Below are 14,766 nucleotides of genomic sequence, written 5' to 3' on the forward strand. Positions count from 1 at the left end.
CGTGTCCCAAGTAGAGGAGCTACACTTGAAGCTCTTGGTCTTCTTCAATCAATTCAACTAGTTCGAGGGAAAAGCGATTAAGGTAATCTACTATCTCCATTAGATTAATTACTAGTTTTGCATGTGATCCTGGGAATACTTGTGTAGACATTAGATGTCATATTTCCGCTATAAACACTAGTAGAAGGGTGTAAATCCCTACAGTGGTATCAGAGCCTCTTGCAATTAACTAGTTTTTGCTAAGAATCGAACTAGTTCACATGGGATATGATTGATAGTTCAATAAATTGAGTTTATAAAAGTATTTTAATAGTATTTTAAAAATTATTTAAACTCACAATTTGATATTATTGAATGGGATTCAATGAATTTCAAATTGAGAATCAAATTGTTAAAAGTGTTTTAAAAGACTCAATTTGATTGAATTTCAAACTAATCCATGCTTGATAGTTATGCTTAAAAAAAAAAAAGGGTTTTAAACATAAAATTTGATTAATTTTGAATTGGATTCAAAGATTTTTCAAATTGATTTCAAAATTGTTCTTTGAAAAGTTTCAAAAACCTAGATTTTGATCCAAAATTGGTTTGATTAAGAGTTGTTTTTAAGTTTTGGAAACTTTTGAAAAACAAAATTTTTGGAATTTTAGAAGTGTTCTAAAAAGAGTAGTTTTGAGTTTGGGAAACTCCCAAAACAAATTTAAAAGTTTCTAAAAGTTTTGAAAAATTTTAGAAGTGTTCTAAAAGGAATTTCAAAATTTTAAGAAAAGTTTTGAAATTGGAAAATAGCAACTTAGAGTTGCAAAAGAAAAAAAAAAAAAAATTTTTTTTTTGGAAATTAGGGTTTTGAAAAACCCTAGTGTCCGGCCAGGAAGCTTCCTGGCCGGACCAGAAGCTCCTAGATGCGTCCTCTGGACGCGTCCAGAGCAGCTGCTGAGACGCGTCTAGGACGCGACCAGCAGCTGCGACAGAAGCTTCTGGACGCGTCTTGAAGACGCGTCCAGAGCAGCTACTAAGGACGCGACCAGCAGCTGCGAAGGAGCTTCCTGGACGCGTCTAGGACGCGTCCAGAGCACTCGACCAGACGCGTCTTGGGGACGCGTCTGGGAGGTTCTGGGTGTCTCGGACTAGTCCGAGACACCTAGTGCTGGTCCGGTCCAGTACCAGACACGTCTAGAACGCGTCTGGTACATGGACTAGCGTCCTGGCTCCGGGCAGGACGAGACCAGGCCTTGATAGGCCTCGGCCAGGATATGCCGGCCCTATGGGCCGTGCTATGTCCGGACCTTGTCCGAGCCCTTTTTGGGCTTGGGCCGGGACTTGTCCCGGGCTTTTTCGAGGCTTTTCGGACCACGAAAAGGGACCATCATTCGAGTGGGAGTTTTTGCCAAAATTTTTTCCGATTCCAACCAAATACTTCCAAAATCAATCCGGGCCATCCAAGAGCCCAAAACGGATTTCTCTTTAAATTGATTTATGAAATCATTAAGAATCGAACCAATATTTTTTCCGAAATTGACCCGGGCTTTCTCGAGCCCAAAACGGAGTTTTTCTAAAAGATGATTTTAATCATAAAACATAAAACCGGAAAGCACCATTAGTTGAATTCTTCGAATTTAGACTTAAGGTCCGCAATGTGACATGTGATGTCAACAAAAGTATCTCCCAAGATAATCATGCATATATAATTCTTAGCCTTGATATATTATATGATTGCATGTGATGTGAATGCGGGAAACTAGTATGGCCATAGATTTATTTCCTTATTCTTGTTTTAAGCACGGATGGGTGCATGCTTTGTAATTAATTTTAATTTCAAGTTTATACGATCTGCGAATCGTTAGAGTCTTGTAATTAGAGTTTAGGGTCTATGAGTCCATTGAAGAAACTCGAGGATGAAATCCAAAGGCGAGTGGGAGAAATCAATGGAGGTTCAAAGATGGCGATCCAAGACGAACCAAAAGGCGAAACAAGAAGAAAACCAAGGGAGATTAGATCTTCTAGGTTAGGGGCCATACTAGGATCCATGTCTGCTTGATTTACTTTCTCGCGCGCATTTACTTACTTATTTACGCTTTATGTCATGGATGTTAGTTAGGCTAAATAGTTCACTATAACAAACGCCAGACTAGCGTAAAAGTCCCCAAAAGTAATCTCGAGTAATCGCCTATCCAGATTAAGACACTCGTTGCGCCCTTGTTCGAGGAAGGTGGGTCGGCCTTCGCAGAGTACCTCCTCTACCTTGGGACAATGCGGGTAGGCCTATAGAAGAGGCCTACACGTCTAAATGGTTCTACTCAACGAGATCAGCAAGAGAGTCTTGGATACTCGAGGCAAAAGGATAGATTAGTCATTCATTAATGAAATCTATCAACCAAGAGTCATAAGGTATGATCAGTGAAGTAGTTCACTCACCCGGAACGACGGAGTCAAAGGGTAGGGCCTTCGTCCGCTTTACTTCGAAGAACTGGGGTCTTGGAATCACTTATTCAATCGGGGACGTTTTTTATTGAATAATGTGGGAAAACTAATGTTTTTCAAAAATGATAACGAGTTTTAAAACTTTGCCATTTCTTTATGTAGTTTTAAGATGACACAAACGATTTTAACATTGAATCACACCTAAGGGAGGTGCTGATCCACTTCCTAGAATGGAAGAATGAATCCGAGAATAGTTCTCAGATTCAAAAGGAAGGTCACTAGAATACCCAATCCCAATGTTGACTCATACAAGAGAAGGTCAAAAGCCATTTGCAAGCAATCGTATAAAATTCTCTTTGGAAGAGTAATGAATGCTAGCATAACCATTAAGACAAACTAAGGAAGAAATTCCTACAGAAGTCATAAATGGAGAGGTACGAGACCTCCAAGGCAATCTGAAAGTCATCCTAAGGGAAGACAACAGAATACATCTATCACCCAATTCAATATCGATTGAACAAAGATTGATAAAGACCTTAGATGAGTCACTCAGGTTGTTACAGACAAACTGAGCAGAACATACGGGAATATCCATTCTAAGAAAGGTTCTTGAGATTTGGTACAAAGAATCTAAGAAAGAGATCTTGAGATTCAAAAGGGCAAAAGGATCAGTCAAGTGAGACAAACATTTGATCAAAGAAAAGCAGTTGCCGAGTACATGATCAAGAGTATTCCTCATTACTGTGAATGTTTCTAAAACAATGGCTAGACCATTTAAAAGGAAACTACCTTTAGCACCTGGAGGACAAAAGGAATGGAATTATGAATTCCGGTTCCGTATCCTTGCTAACAAAGTTAAAAACAAGTATCGTAAAATTCCTTCATCAGGTATTTAAGACCAGATGAGCGGCTCAGTGGGAGCTTAAGGGGATTACATACTTGACTAAAAGAAGTAAAGATCCAAGAGGGAGCAGAAGCAGTAATGCTAGGGATGCTGAAAGGGATCAAAGTCTTCTTTTAGACACTGATCTAGCTTAGAACTTAATAGTGATTATTTTGTTCTTCTGGAAACATATGATGTTTTAAACCAGTGGTAAAATTAACTGAAGGTTAACATTGATAATGGCTAAAATCAAGAGATTCAAACTCATTAAACTTCAGCATTGTCAATTAGGTCTAAAGGACTGAATTGACAAAGTCACCCTTTTCAAAAGGCATAGAGACTGGTAATCTATTAGGACTCATACAGTGTTATGCAGACCTATAAGTTTACTTGCAGAAGCTAACGAGGAGAAACTTCAAATACGTACTCTGACAACTTCATGAAGTATGGAAACGTACAAATCATAAAGTATAAGTCGGAATGTTTGAAAGGTTCAAACAAAGTACAAACCGAAGTAAAAGAATCATTTTGACAAGAGAGTTTAAGTCATCTGATTATATTGGAGTGGTAAAAACTTGAGTCAAATACTAAATAACCATCAAAGGAGTTGAGAAAACGTTTCCCAACTCGCTCCATGGAATACATCTGAGGGATAGTGGATTCAGTGGGAGTAATCGAACATTGCTATGCATAATTCGATCAAAGATGGGTTTAAGCCAGTCTTCCGAATATTTTGGGACATATTCTATAAACGATTATTTTCACACTTACCAAAGTCCGTCTAACAGCTAAGCTTGTATAAGCATTACAAAATTAGCTAAAGTCTGACGCAATTTCTTTTAAAAGATATTTGGGCTTCTTCCATAACTAATCAAGAGAACAAAGTGTTTGTTGCTCATGATAGTATTCTTCTAATAATTAGCACACCTAGTAGTCTGGGAGAAAACACTAATTATTAAAAGAATAAGTGGGAGAAAAGTACAAGTCGATTTAATTCGATCATGAGAAAAATCATGGAGGGTCATGAAGAACAATCATGAAACTTGTACAAGTCGATTAAATTCGACCAAGAGCAACAAACTGCGGCTCCTCGGAAAAGGAAAGGTTAAAGACATGATCTAATAAACCCACCGCACAAAAGCGAATGTCATTCGCCGGAGAACTCTCAAAACAAGTGAAAGTGTCTCTAAAGGAATATCTCAAAGTAGTTGAGAAAATTCCAAATTGTTGTTCAAAAGCCCTAAAAGGTCAAATCTCAAAGACACAGAAAATAAAGGTTATTTCTGAAGAGATAAAAGACCTGCGCAGAAACGGAAACTGACTCTAGATTTTGGCTCCTAGCCAAAATCATCGTGGAATCCATATCTCGTCAAGACATGAAGCTTGATAATTTAAGTCAACAAAAGACCTAAATTGGTTTTCCAAAATAGAAAACTGAGAAGGATGGAAACATTCATGTTTCCCGAAACAAGACAAGAAGAATAAGATTCTTCCAATCAAGTTATGTCCACAAGCATGCTTCAAAAATCTATCGACGGATTAAAAGCACGCAAGAGTTAGAATCTTCGATTCAAAAAGGAAATCAAAGAAGTTTGATTCCTGAGGAATGAAGAAAATCTTGAATCACGAGTTTCAAGAAGGTAAGTGGGAGTAAACAAACCTTTCGGGTCCGTATGCAGAGTACATACAAAAGATTGAGTACGACATAAGGTGTTGTATAACAGTAACGAACTGACTCAATAAAGGACCACACACAAAAGGATAAAATGCCATTTTGGGCATCTGAAGATCTATAAGCATAGATCAAAAGGATGATAGGATTAGAGAGACTCAGTACGCTGAGATGCTTGAGATCCGAAACAGAAAATCTAAGACTCGGAAAGTCTAAAAGAATTTCGACCCAAAAACTCATGACAGAGGGCGTTGCAAAACTCGGAGTCTAAAAGACACCGATGAGCTAGCACGCATGAGAGAGACATTTATGTTCGAAAACATAAAGTCAATCATGTTGGACATGATTAGCATTTAAACATCCGAATTCGGATTGGAAAACCGAAACACTACTTAGTACATCCTAGAAGGCTAAAGGATGAAGTAGTACAAAGTTGAACATGTCATCGTAGCAAACTTCCAGACATGGAAGGAAAGTAGGCTAAAAGTGTTTTAAGCCAGGAACTGTTGCAAATACTACACAAAGAATTAAAGGCCTTAACTCTAGTAAAGATTACTAGATATTATCAAGGTTGAAGATAGTAATCTTCAAATTAATTGATAATAAGCAAAGTTTAAAACCGACTACCACGGTAGTCAAACTAAACTGTCACCTTAGACATAGTATGAGATTCATACACAGTCTAAGGCATGAGGTATAATTTTAAACCTCGACAAGTAAAACTGAGTGGGTAAAAGGAGTTTTACGGAAGAGGCTCAGATTTACAACTCTCATCATCAGAAATAATAAGAATTATTTCACCAGTCGTCTAAACTTGGTTTAGTGTTTAAACGACAGTCCATCGATAATAAAACGTTCCGAATAGGTTTGTCAGATACGTGATCTGATGAATGAAACCCTATTAAGTGAACTTGGAATAATTATTATCAAAAATCCCTGGTCCAGATCATTGCATGGACAACAATGACTCACGAAGACTAGCACGGGAGTCGATGGGATAGCGCAGTTTCATGGGCTATATGAATAGTATATTCTATTCGACTACGTGGGTGTGTAAAAGGTTTATACACTGCATAACCCTCAAATGAGAAGTACATCACTCGTGATGAACGTCAATACTTCTCATAAAGACAATTGGAGAGATTCCTCAAAACATGAGTGCTCCACTCATCTTATGTAAGGAATGCCCGACTTTGGTTCCGTTAAACGCCGCGCCGTAAAAGGAGGTTATAAAGACGGATACTGGGAAGGACAGGATAGACATGAAGTTAAGTGGGAGCGCAAGAATGGATTATGTCATCCTAATCACATTAGGTACAAAGTGTCTCAATGCCACTTGATGAGTAGCAACTGAAAATGCGTGGCCGCGCTCAAACGGATTAAAGTTAATCGTTTGTCTTTTACAGTTGTACTCGGATATCAAGAAAGTCTGAATGACGTGACGTATCAGATGGGATACTAAATTGACACGGGAATCGAGGCATTGCACTTGTTCTAAGTCCAAGTGGGAGTCTGAAGGAGTTGAAGGAGATGTCCTTCGACCAAGGTGACAATGCGAACAAATTGTCGGATAGGACAATTGATGTGGAAGATCATCAAGTCCGATTGATTTAGGGATCGTAGAGTTGTAGCTAGAGACCAACTACGATCGTCGAATTACGAAGTAATTCGCGGCTAACTTCGATCGGATCCTACAACGGGTTACACATAAGAGTGACAAATTGATCTAGGATATGACTAGTGGGAGTGAGATATAATCATGGGAGTGTCCCATAAACATATCTCATAGGCCTAAAAAGGAATTAGGCAAAGATAGTACAAAAAGGCCAAAAACAGGGTTTTTGGGCCTAGACCGGTTCGGGTACTTCTAGGACTCGGATTGGGCTGAATTTTGGAGGGTTAGTTGCTGATATAATAAAAATTATATCTGCCAATTTTTGTGGTGTTTGGGCACCTCCTCCTTAGGGAATAGAGAAAATACCAATAGTTGCTATTTTCGACTATTTCCCTAAATCTTATTCTAAAGGGTGTTTTAGGAAACCTAAAAGGAGGTGGATTCTTATTAGGGTTCTATATAAACACTCTTAGGGCAGAGAATAAGGTGTGGAATTTCTCTCTAAGCTTTCTTACTCTACCACATCAAGTAGAGAGGAGAAAGTGAGCTAATTCCCATTACTATCAATCTAGTCAAAGAAGAAGGTGTTCTTCTATCCAACCACCATTGGGGTGCTAGCTATACAACAAGGTGGGAGATCAAATTGATTGCTCGTGTCCCAAGTAGAGGAGCTACACTTGAAGCTCTTGGTCTTCTTCAATCAATTCAACTAGTTCGAGGGAAAAGCGATTAAGGTAATCTACTATCTCCATTAGATTAATTACTAGTTTTGCATGTGATCCTGGGAATACTAGTGTAGACATTAGATGTCATATTTCCGCTATAAACACTAGTAGAAGGGTGTAAATCCCTACACTACCTGTAATTCATGAACTATTATAGAGGGATCTATCCCTGTCATATCTGCATGAGACCAAGCAAAACAATCAGAGTTATTGGTTAGGAATTCAATGAGTTTTCCTCTGAGAGTAGGAGCTAGCTGTGCTTCAATTTGGACTTTGTGCTCTGGGATGTTGGGGTTAATTTGGACTTCGTCTAACTCCTCCATGTTCGGTTGGTTAAGGTTCGAGTTAAGGGGCACTTTGTTCTGTAATTGCTACAAGGGCTTCTTGGGAGCCTTCATCGTGTTCTTGTAGCAGTTCCTGGAAGCTCCTTGGTCTCCTTTGATTTCCCGTACTCCCCAAGGTGTTGGAAACCTTAATACTTGGTGGTATGTTGATGGTACTGCCCTCATCTCATGGATCCAAGGTCTTCCAAGGATCATGTTATAAGCTGATGGGCAGTCCAGTACCACAAAAGAGGTGCTAAGGTTAATTCCTCCTGCATATACCGGTAACACGATTTCTCCCAAGGTATACTTCTGTTCTCCACTAAATCCTATAAGGACAGTAGAACGTCGGCAGATGTTTGATTCTTCTAGTCCCATTCCTAGCAAGGCATGAAGAAATAATACATTAGTAGAGGATCCGTTATCAATTAGTATGCGTTTAACTAACACATTTGTAATAGTGAGAGAGAGGACAAGAGCGTCATGATGAGGGTTGACGAGCCCTGAGACTTCGTTGTCAACGAAGCTGATGGTTTGGTTGGTGAAAGTTAGGGTCGACGCCTCTGTCGAGTGGGCAGTTGGATTGGCTGTGATTCGTGCACTTCTTTTGGCTGCCGAGTGGCTTACTCCACTCACTTCCGAGCCCCCTGTGATCATGTTGCAAGTCAATGTTGGAATCGGCTCCTCTGGCTCTTTGGGTCGGGCATCTCCTTGGGACATGGTTTTCTTGCCTTTGTCTGTCAGTAAGTCGGTGAGGTGACCCCTCTTTAGGAGCTCAGCAACTTCAAGCCTGAGGGCAATGCAATCTGCAGTAGTGTGCCCATGGTCCGAGTGGAATTCACACCACTTGGAAGTATCCCTCTTGTCGCTTGGCGTCTTTGTCTTCCCTGGCCACCTTACCGTATTGCCCATCCCCTTCATTACAGCAATCACCTCACTTGGTTCAATGTTGAGGTTGTATTCTGGAATCTTGGTACGGATGGGTCCTTGCGGTTTCTCGTTTTGACGATTAGGCGGAGGGTTGAATGGCCTCCTGTTCTCCCTTGGAATTGGTCGTCTGGTTGGGTACGGATCATTGCTCCTGGCTTCTGACCGTCGTTCGTATCTTCTAGAGTGACGGTCTCTTGACCTATCTTCTTGCGAATAATATCTGTTCCTGTGGGCTTCGTCTTCTTCCCACCTAATTTCAACCCAGGCTCTGGAAAGAACATCCTCCATTGTTGTGCAATTGAACTTGGTGAGTTCTTTGTACAACTCCCCATCTGGCAGTAAACCTTTCCTAAATGCATCAACTGCTGTCTCCTGGTTGCAGTAAGGAATTGACACTTCTCCCGATTAAATCTTCCCACATACTCTCTGAGTGGTTCACCTCTTCGTTGTTGGATTCGGTAGAGATCACCAGAGAGTTTCTCCAGCTTCTTACTGCTTGCAAATTGCTCGACAAAGGTGTCTGTGAGTTGGGCAAATGAAGCAATTGGGTTATGGGGGAGGTTGGTGTACCATTGCAGAGCTGGGCCAATCAGACTAGACCCAAAACTCTTGCACATACACGCTTCCCGCAAGTCCCTTGGAATCGCAGCAGTAAACATCCTCTGTTTGTAGGAGGCTATGTGATCGTCCGGGTCAGAGGTGCCGTCATACATCTTCATGTTGGGAAAAGTGAACTTTCTGGGCATCTCTACCAGAGCAATTGCATCGACGAACGGAGAATCGGCATAGCTTTGAGGAAGACTCTTCTTGAAGGGGGTCGGGACTCCTGGAATTCTAGTGATCAGAGCCTCCATTTCAGCTAGCCTCTTTGCTAAAGCTTGCTCTAAAGGGGTACCTGTATGTGAAAACAATAAGGGATTAGAAGCCATGGTGGGTTGAGTAGGCATAGGGAAGATAGTAGGCATAGCAATAGTAGAAGATGAGTAAAGAGGAGCAGCCATGGTCTGCTGTGGAGTGAGAGTTTGTTGAAAGGTATGTGTTGGAGCTATGAATGGAGCACTTGCGGATCCTGTCCCTACTTGGCTGGTGGTGAAGCCTGCAGTAGTGTTGTGAGGGGGTGTTGGGCGATTAGATGGTCCTCCTACTTCAGATGCGTTGGGAGGTGGTCGATTGTCCCCTAAACTTTGTCTTCTTGGAATCACCAACTCGGTAATTCTTTCTTGTAGTAGCATGTTCTCTGCCCGGACAGTAGAGTTCTCCTCCTCCAAAGCTCTCAATCTTTCGGCGTTTTCTTGCATCTGGGCAGTGAGTGCAGCAAGTTGTGATGAGAAATCCACAGAAGCGTTGGACATGTCTCCTTCCATGGTACTTGTCTTTTCGGTAGTTAGTGGCTGGCCCCCTCCTTCTAGCGCCAAATTGTAGACGGTAAAATGTCTACGGGTCAGAAAGTCTGACAGTCAACGGGTCAACGGTCAAAGTCTTGTCGGTTCGGGTCGGATGCTTTGGGGACCAGCTACGTGTCGAAAAGAACCTGCACACAAAAAGAGAGAAGAGATCGTGAAGCCTCTGGGACACCGGGATGGTGCCGGCCTAAGGGGGCTCCGACGGTCAAGTCAGATACTCGATCAAATATAAATAAAGTGAATGTGAGCGATAGTGAGGTAACCGTAGTCGGAGTGCTTTAGGTGTCGCGGCTCGTGGAGTTGTCGGAACAGATCCCCACGGTAATAGTATACTTACTGTAGTGAAAAGGGAAATGGTAATGATGTATTGTCGTTAACTTGCTGGTCGTAAGTGGACTTGCAATAAGGTGCTGGTCGTAGAGGGATCAGCAATAAGGTGCTGGTCGTAAATGGATCGGATGGTGAGGATCGTTGGATGAATGACGTTGATACGATCAGCTCGTTACCGTTGAAGGGAAGATATATTAGACCAGAGAGCTCTCTTATGCAATAAGGTGGTGGTGGTATGGTGTCGATACGGCTAGCTAGTTATCGTTTGATTCGTGACTACCAGACTCTTATCTCCGAACTTCTAAGATGATGAGTCAAAGACTTTGAGGGAATCGAAAGACCTTTGAGATGCTTATGAGAGAGTAAGTGAGTGGAGAGAATGGATTTAGCTACTCGAGTACTGTTGTCGAATATTGGATGCCTTGGTCTGGTTATAGCCTCTTGTATTTATAATGGTAGAGGAGGGTCGTCTTGATGACGGTCAGCTCGTAACCGACGTAATTATTCTGTGACATTACTCATGGAAGTACGTTAAGAGATAGGGGATCTGACGTATCGACCGTCAGATGAGTATTCGAATCTCTTGGGAGACGGTCAGGATGTTACCGCGTGTGCGATAAGCTACTGGCCGGTAACGTCCGTCTTCAAGTGGAAGATACAGAATATTCACCATTAGTGCGGTTATGGATTGCGAGATAACCTTCTAGCCGTTAGATAGCTTAGTACTAGGAGGTGGTTATCGCGCGACACGTGTTAGATACGCTTAGTGTTAAGCGGGTATAGATCTGGTGATCATGCTAGCGTCTTGGACCGTTACCGGGCCTCCTTATCAAGTTTCGCGGATTTTATCCTTACGAAGCAGTTGTTCATAAATTCTGCGGGCACCTCGTGGGGCGGATATTTGCCCATACAGAAGGAACACTTCTGAGTGACCAAGAATAGTCATTAGTGGAGACTTAAACCCATGTGAGATATCTGAGCCTTTTTATTGCCTTTGAGTGTACTCTTCCGCGCTAACTCCGAGTAGAATGAAGAGATACTCAATTTCGCAACTTTCAATAGAGCTTAGACGATCTCATGAGCTCAACTTCCTTAGCCACTAGGAGTGACATTAGGATAGCGAATAAACCTTACTCTTGTAGTCCACGAAACCCGATAATGGTGTCAACTTTAGGGAAACTGATACTTCACCATCCATTCATCATACTACTCCCGAGAATGTAGACATGAAAAGTAAAGAAGAAAGAATGTGAAAGCAAGATTTGAAAAGTGAATTGTGAGAATACTAGTTTGTATTTTTTGGGTTTGGTTATGTGTGTAAAAAAAAAAAAAAAAAAAAAAAAAAGGAAAGAAAAAAAAAAGTGAAAAAAAATAGAAAAAAGAGAAAAGAAAAAAAGGGAAGTTGTTTTTGTGTAAAAGTTCATGTGAACTTTTGAGTGTTGTGGAAAATAAAGTATTCAATGCAAGAAGTCAAGTTTAAAGGTTGTTTGAGTATTCTTTTATCATTGAAGGCATCGACATTCTCGGGATTTCATCATCCTCCATTCCATCACTTGTATCCGTTTACCTTTAAGAGACCCTATTAGAGGGTAGACTGGATGAGAAGGGTGAGTGAGCTTCCCCATTCCGTTAGTGGTTATTTCCATTCTTAAGAGATCACTTCGTTTTGTAACTTGTTATCCTCATTTAATTTTGTAGGTGTTGAGTTTCCTTTATTCCATGCTCACACATGAGAGTGAACCATTATGATTCGATTTTGAGTGATTTCATGTTTAAGAGCGTATGACCTAGAGGCCAAAGTCGAGGCGAAATGTGCTATGTTAGGAAACAAAGTTTTCTTACTTTAGACTTAGATGATGCTCATGATGATGGGACAGTTGCAGTTAAGTATGAAACTATTAGTGAGGAGACTCTTAGCATGCTTTTGTGTTTATTGGCTTGATTCATATGTTTGACATACTTAAGTTTCTCACTTGTTGATCACTACCTTGTTTGCATCGATAGTTCAACTCTTTTGTCTATTGAAAATCTTGAACTTTGTGGGTGTATTCGCTGGAAACCCTCACGAGACAAAACTCGTCCTATAGGGGCAACCTAAGGGTTTAAAGGCTTGTTGCATACGCTACATGCAACCGGGATGCCTCCGAAAGTGAGTTAGGTTTACTTTATTGTCTTGTTTTGTTTGTTTACTTGAGCACTAGCAAATTCTAAGTTTGGGGATGTTGATGTGGCGTGAAAATGCCACATTTAGGTAACTTAACTTTGATTAGTTAGTTCTTTTCGGGTTGTATTTCTAATTATTTATTTGTTTTTATTGTTAGGTAGTTTATTTGGGGTTTGGCGTGTAATTCGGAATAAAGAGAGCGAATTATCACATTTTCATCTTATGCGACAAAAGGAAAGAAAAGAGAACCAGGGATATTCTGGACATTTTGGTCAAAATCAGAAGTCAAACACCAAGTAGAGTCAATGACGAGTCCGACGGTGAAAACGAAAGTCGAATCGGAGTTTGGACGGGGAAGTTATTAAAGAAAGAAGTCCGGGGGTATTTCTATCTTGTATGGAAATTTGAGAAATAGAAAGAAGGATGGAGGCACCCCCTTGAATTCTATGTGAAGACCAAAGCCCAAGTCCAAAGCCCAATAGCTAATAGAAGAAGGAACCAAGTCCCAAACCCAAAGAAGATGAAAGAAAGGAAGGAATTTTAGAGGCACCCACCTTTAGGGCTTTTAGTTGTTGAAGGAAAGAAAAGTAGGGGGCTGAACGGCTATCTTCATCTTCTAGAGAACACAAGTCTGATTTGAGGAGAAAAAGATTAAGGGAGAGAGAAAATCTAGGGTTTCTTGTTCTTGGTGTTTTGGTTAGGGTTTGAGAGGAAGAAGGAGAGTGGAGAAGGAGCTTGACCGGCCAACCGACCAAAGCTTGGTCGGCACCTCAAAGAGCTCGGGACGGATCGGCCAGCAACTCCTCCATTGAAATAGCAAGGAGCAGGTCAGTTGAGCTTCAACTCGGGATGCTCCTTAACGCCGGAACGTGGTCGGGAACAGCAACTCCAGCTCGGGTTCTTCATCTCTAAGCTCGGGACACTTATACCATAGCCGGATTTCATTTTTTTGGTCGGAATCCTTCTTGCTTTAGCCGGGTTTATCTAGATTGGTTCCGGCCATAATTTTGGCCGGAAACTTAAGGGTCTTTGCTTGATAATAATGGTCTTGCTTCCCTTTTGCTTCACTTGTGGTTTGGTGTTGATTTTATAGAGAGAGAAAGAGCTTAATGAAGCTTTCATGGTGGATGGAATTTTGAGAGGAAGAAGATGACCGAGGCTATGGGGCATTCTGATTTTGCTTGGGGACACCAAATTTGCAATACTAAAGGGAACCCTACATTCTGCTAAGGAGTTCGGCTGCATTTAGAGACTTATCTTTTCCGACGATCTTAGCCTCACGCCTCATCGAAAAAGGGGGATTCTCGCTTTAACTCATGTCTTTCTTTATATTATTTCCATTCATTACTTGATTCACCATTTGTAGCTAATTCTTGTGAGTCGAATATGGGATGAAATGTGATGAATATGTGATTATCTATGTGATGATTTAATGGTTTGATAATAAATTGATGTTCTCTTATTTCGATTACTTGTTTCATTTGTTTTCATGTGTCTTATCAAGTACTTCGCATAGTTAATCGATTAGGCAATGTGATCGATGATTCGGCTTTATTCGTTTAGGAAGTTTGTTTGACTAAGTATTATCTCCGGACATACGTAGTGCTTATGAACGTCCACCTTAGGAATCGAGACTAGATTTACATCAATCCATTCGATTGGACCGTACATAGTTGTAGTTTCACCACATCGGATTCCCAGACCTCCACACTTCTCTTACTTGTTGTTCCCGACTCTTGTCCCTTCGACTCTTCTCTCGAATCACTCTTGCCCATTTACTTAGATTGTTTAGTGGTTTTATTTGTTTTCTTCTTTGTTGCTTATTTCATTATAAAGCCCACCATTTACCTTTCTTCCTTTCCTTATTAGCTTAAGTTAGCATTTGATACCTAGATTGGTGGATAAGACCCCTCAATATCCAAACTACCTTCCTGTCCTTGGATCGATCCCGGCTTTGCCGGATTACTACTTGATACCTCCGCTTGGGTGACCTTTTCGGGTGCATCAATAACAATGTTGAACTTTTAACTTTAGCACTTGTGATTACTTGGATGAGTTATGTAGAAGTGAAGGTGTTGCAACCAACTTTGAGGCTCCCGATACCTTTAAGGATGTCGATAACATAGTAGTTGAAGAGATAGCGGATAACTTGTTGGACCATTTACCTAAGGAAATTATGGACCTTGACTTGGTCCCCGAGCCTATTGCCTTACCCTTAGAGTCTAGTTCGACCTTCCACATGATCTCAGACTCGGTTGTCGACCTATTACGGGACACTTCAGACGTCTTTCCTCGCATGCCTA

The 14,766-nt window shown here is 41.0% G+C and overlaps 1 protein-coding gene across 1 annotated transcript in view; it reads left to right on the plus strand.

The window, feature by feature from the left end:
* LOC147538037 (uncharacterized) overlaps positions 1-11,532 on the plus strand; it is a 46,267-nt gene extending 34,735 nt beyond the window's left edge. The window contains exon 3 of the mRNA XM_086640421.1: positions 11,216-11,532. The gene's annotated coding sequence lies outside the window, so the exon portion shown is untranslated. The remainder of the gene's footprint in view (positions 1-11,215) is intronic.
* Positions 11,533-14,766: the final 3,234 nt, after the last annotated feature.

Source organism: Eschscholzia californica, unplaced genomic scaffold (genome assembly GCF_041429995.1).
Source record: "Eschscholzia californica isolate CP2 unplaced genomic scaffold, dmEscCali1.0.p SCAF_5, whole genome shotgun sequence".
Taxonomy (NCBI): Eukaryota; Viridiplantae; Streptophyta; class Magnoliopsida; order Ranunculales; family Papaveraceae; genus Eschscholzia; species Eschscholzia californica.